Source organism: Coregonus clupeaformis, chromosome 36 (genome assembly GCF_020615455.1).
Source record: "Coregonus clupeaformis isolate EN_2021a chromosome 36, ASM2061545v1, whole genome shotgun sequence".
Lineage (NCBI taxonomy): Eukaryota > Metazoa > Chordata > Actinopteri > Salmoniformes > Salmonidae > Coregonus > Coregonus clupeaformis.
This window is the reverse complement of record NC_059227.1, coordinates 14,498,420-14,503,792: the sequence shown is the minus strand read 5'-3', so window position 1 is coordinate 14,503,792 and position 5,373 is coordinate 14,498,420.

The window sequence follows — 5,373 nt, the reverse complement described above, 5'->3', positions numbered from 1 at the left end:
TAATAATTGCTCCCACAGTTGATTTCTTCAAACCAAGCTGCTTACCTATTGCAGATTCAGTCTTCCCAGCCTGGTGCAGGTCTACAATTTTGTTTCTGGTGTCCTTTGACAGCTCTTTGGTCTTGGCCATAGTGGAGTTTGGAGTGTGACTGTTTGAGGTTGTGGACAGGTGCTTTTATACTGATAACAAGTTCAAACAGGTGCCATTAATACAGGTAACGAGTGGAGGACAGAGGAGCCTCTTAAAGAAGAAGTTACAGGTCTGTGAGAGCCAGAAATCTTGCTTGTTTGTAGGTGACCAAATACTTATTTTCCACCATAATTTGCAAATAAATTCATTAAAAATCCTACAATGTGATTTTCTGGATTTTTTTTCCTCAATTTGTCTGTCATAGTTGATGTGTACCTATGATGAAAATTACAGGCCTCTCTCATCTTTTTAAGTGGGAGAACTTGCACAATTGGTGGCTGACTAAATACTTTTTTCCCCCACTGTACACAGTTTCCAGTATGTATAAAAGGTGCAGTGAAATGCTTGCGTGCCTCAACATTGCAGTACAATAATCAATATCAATAATAAAAAGTCAAATTAAAAATATCAAGTAATTAGAAGAAGACAATGTAGTATGCAAAGTAATAAACTGATATGTACACAATAGGAGATACAGTATAGATTATGAATGTGCTATGTAAAGTATGATTGCATTTACAAATATAAAGTGAACAGTGACTTGGTCGCACAGTTAAATAAATAGTATATAATAGAACAGCAGCATTGACTGTGTGTGTTTGTGTGAGTATGTGTGTGTGTGTTTAGGTGTGGTGGTGTATGTGTATGCTTTTGTGTAAGGTTTGGATGTGTGGAGAGTCATTGGTGCAAATAGTCTCTAGGTGCAGAAAGTCTTTAAGGTGCAAATAGTCTTTAAGGAGCAGGTCTGCGCAGGTAGACTGCTAGGGTTAGCTGTTCAGCAGTCTGATGGCCTGGTGGTAGAAGCCGTCTCGGGGGACTGTTGGTCCAAGACCCGATGCTCCGATACAACTTGCCAGATGGTAACAGAGTGAACAGTCCATGGTTCGGATGACTGGAGTCCTTGTCAATCTTCCGGGCCTTCCTCAGACACCGCCTGGCATAAATGTCTTGGAGGGCAGGTAGCTCGACCCCAGTGATGTATTGGGCAGTCCACACCACCCTCTGTAGAGCCTTGCAGTTGAGGCCCGTGCAGTTGCCATACCAGGCGTTGATACAGCCGGTCAAGATGCTCTCGATGGTGCAGCTGTAGAATTTCTTGAGGATCTGAGGGCCCATGCCAAATTTCTTCAGTCGCCTGAGGTTGAAGAGGCGCTGTTGCGCATTCTTCACTACAGTGTCGGTGTGATTGGTCCATGTCAGATCCTCCTATGTGCATGCTGAGGAACATGAAGATTTTGACCCTCTCCACTACAGCCCCATCGATGCAGATGGGGGCATGCTCACCCCCGTTTCTTGTAGTCCATGATCAGCTCCTTGGTTTTGCTGACGTTGTGTTTTACTGGCACCACTCTGCCAGGGCTCTAACCTCCTCCCTGTAGGCTGTCTTGTCGCTGTCGGCGATAAGGCCCACCACCGTCGTTTCATCGGCAAAGTTAATGATGGTGTTGGAGTCATGCGTGGCCACACAGTCGTGGTTGTACAGGGAGTACAGGAGGGGGCTGAACACACGCCCCTGGGGGGACCCCGTGTTGAGAGTCAGCGTGGCGGAGATGTTGTTGCCTACCCACACCACCTGGGGTCTGCCCTTCAGGAAGTCCAGGATCCAGTTGCAGAGGGAAGTATTCATACCCAGGGCCCTGAGCTTAATGATGAGCTTGGAGGGGACTATGGTGTTGAAAGCTGAATTGTAGTCAATGAACAGCATTCTCACATAGGTATTCCTCTTGTCCAGGTGGGATAGGGCAGTGTGCAATGCAATGGCGATTGCGTCGTCTGTGGATCTGTTGGGTCGGTATGCAAATTGTAATGGGTCCAGGGTGTCAGGTAAGGTGGAGCTGATGTGGTCCTTAACCAGCCTCTCAAAGCACTTCATGATGACAGAGGTGTGCTACAGGGCGACAGTCATTTAGGCAGGTTACCTTTGTTTGCTTGGGTACAGGGACAATGGTGGACATCTTGAAGCATGAGGGGATTACAGACCGGGACATGGAGAGGTTGAATATGTCTGTATTTGATGGTGGGTATGGCCTTTTGTATCCCCTTGGCCATTCTCTATCGTCTGATATGTGATCACGCTCTGTCAGTGATTACTATGTGTCCTCATGAAATAAAGATATCAACCCTCAGAATATCGTTATTGTCATATCCGTCCCTTAATGTAATACTCTCTCCAGACTATGTGTGTCATGGCATTACAGACTGCTTTTCTATTTACCTGAAGCCATTTGTGTGATCTTACCTGTTGGCAAGATATACATAAGAGTTGCACTTTTGCCTCCTTGTCCTATTGTGTTTGATACAATAAAAACACATCCCCAAGGTTTCTATTTTAAAAGCTATTATTTATGAGCACTGTACAGTATATTCAGGGCTTATTACAGGAATCAGGCTGACGAGGTGGAAAGGATGTTTGGTGAGAGCAGTCAGTCCATCATCCTCGCAGCAGAATCATTTAAAAGGCCTGTTAATGCTGCTCCGACAGTGTTTGTGTTTCTGGGGGAGGAAACAGACACAAATAGAAAACGCAGAAACACACACACTCTTCACAGCTCACAGGTTCACACTCAAATGAGGAGGTACTTAACCACCAAGAAAAGCAGTCAGTCTAAAACAAAAACAGCAAACCAAGAAAAACTGTCAGTCAAAATCAAATCATATGCTAATTATGTATTTTAAGCCTAGATGGATTGGCAGATATATCAACAGGGCTGAGCTGTAACTGGGATAAACGTGTGTTATGCTAGTGAGAGAGGTGGGGCATGTTTTATTGATGTGGCGAGGGTCTGAAATCTCACAGAGTGACTGCGCTTGTGTTATGTATGCTCGACAACACAAGCAGGGCACAAGGATGATTGGCAAGTGAGAAAGATTTCTCTTAAACAGATTTATATATCCTTTTTGGAGGATAGTACACAGAGCTGCCATTGTGCATAGTTTTCTTTCACAATGGAGGTTTATTTAGCCGTTATTTAATATAGACATGTTTCCCGTGAGAAATGCAGTTGCAGTGAAATCTTTGTTGACAAAATGAAAAGACAATAGTTGTTGATTTTTAAATTATTTGTGATTTCCTCTGTAGCCTAGAATTATTTAATTTCAGAGGTTTCGCCCAAATTTGTGTCTGCTATGCAAATCACGTAGACTTTCTTCCATCCTGTAAAAACTGAGGCTACAAGCTCTAGTTACACACACACACCATGACGTTTGACAGTGTGGTTTATCCACCAAGCCAAGTGTAAACCGGTAAAGGAAACAGTCCCTGTTGTTAACTGAAAAAGAAATTGATTGAAATACAAAGTTGTAATAACTTGCTCTGGTTTAGACTACATGTGGAACCATCTCTGCTGTGATTTCTTCAATGGAAGTAACCACTTTGTGTGTATTTGCCTTTGGTGAACGAAATCAAATCAAATTTTATTGGTCACATACACATATTTAGCAGATCTTATTGCAGGTGTAGTGAAATGCTTGTGTTTCGCTACACCCTCATGTCAAATAGCAACCAGTGAAACCACATCATGTTCATACACACACAGCATCACAAGAGAAACTATTCAATGGGTTAAGAATGTTAAGAATTCCTGCAACTTTATGGCCCACATCTCTCATGTTTCTATGTAATCTGTCCACCTCATGAACATTGTATCCTAACTGTGTCAAACAAAATGAAGGCCAAAGAACAGCTAGATGTAACACTTTTATGCATGTTCTTGTCATTGAAAAAGAGAATGTGCCAAACCACAAGCTCACCGGATGCTCTTTCTGTTGAGACAGCTCTTAAACACACGTTCATCTGCATGTTCAGATGTTTTTAACATTTTTAACAAGACACTGAAACCACACATAATATAAGCTGTATGTACAAACCAAAAAACCTGACAGTGTATTAGTGTAATAAAGCTTTTTTTTTCATGCTATTTTATTTGTCAGTAATTTGAAGTGCCTATGCACTCTGACTCTTTGTTAGTTCCCCTTATAGTGTGAACCTCACTTCTCACCAGTAGGAGCAAGATAAATCTGGACAGACCTTCACTTCAATAATGAAACTGAAATGTCACATTTTACTTCAAATGTTTACTTAAAAATGTACAGAAACAGTATAGATAATATTCAAGGAGATTAAATGTTTAAATAAAAAGAACAAGCCTTTTCTTTTTTATAAACTTTAACAATGGTCTGCAACATAGGATGAAAAACACAAAATGTATATAAAATGGTTACATGAACATTTTACCTTCACTGTTGAAAAACACCAAAAACATGACGAATACTAAATATTTTCCTGTTTTCAAAATAAAATATTAAACTGTAAGAGCATGCTGTTGATCTATGCATAATCTACTGTGAAATCACCTATGTTTCTAGAGAAAAACACAATATATGTATAATACGTATTGCAGCATAACACATTTTGCACAATTTCTTTAACAAATACTGTTTGTCCTAAGGCAAACACAATATTTCCATGAATAGAAAAGCTGTTTTCTACATTAGTACCAGAGCAGTCAAGTTTCAAACTTTCACATGGACACAAATAATTGCTGAATTTGGCAAACATTGACAATTGGGTCATTCCTACAACTGTATGTGGTGCCTTTTCTGTCCCCAGGAAATATTACTTCTTATTCAGTGTAAAATGTGGATTACAAAAGGCTTTAAATATAAAGTCAGCTGTCCTTTACCTTAAAAACACAAAAATATGGATCATGAAAGGGAATTTTATGCATTTTGAACACTTTTCTTCAGTAGATGTAGGCGTTTTTGCCATGTCTCCAGGTGTTATTCATCAACTTCCATGAGAAATATAAGCCATAAAATACAATATTTAAAATATTTTTTCATTATTTTATAGTCCTAGTTAAATTATCTCTCATCAATAACGTTTTTGTCATGATTTTTGCATTTATTATTATTTTATTTAAGATTCTGTGTGTCCCTGATATCACTTTCCACCCTGTTAGTTTGTTGTAATTCTCCATTTAAGAAAACAACCCCTTCCTACAACGACACCACATTCAGAAAGTGTCATCATTTCTTTGGTGGGAAAACAATGGTGCAAAGTTAAATAAATATATTAACACTCAGTTGTATCTATTTTTCTATGTCTCATGTTGTTAATCTGCATGTCCCACTCATAAACCTCCACCCTGTTAGACTAAATTAGAGAAAATTAAAAAATGTTA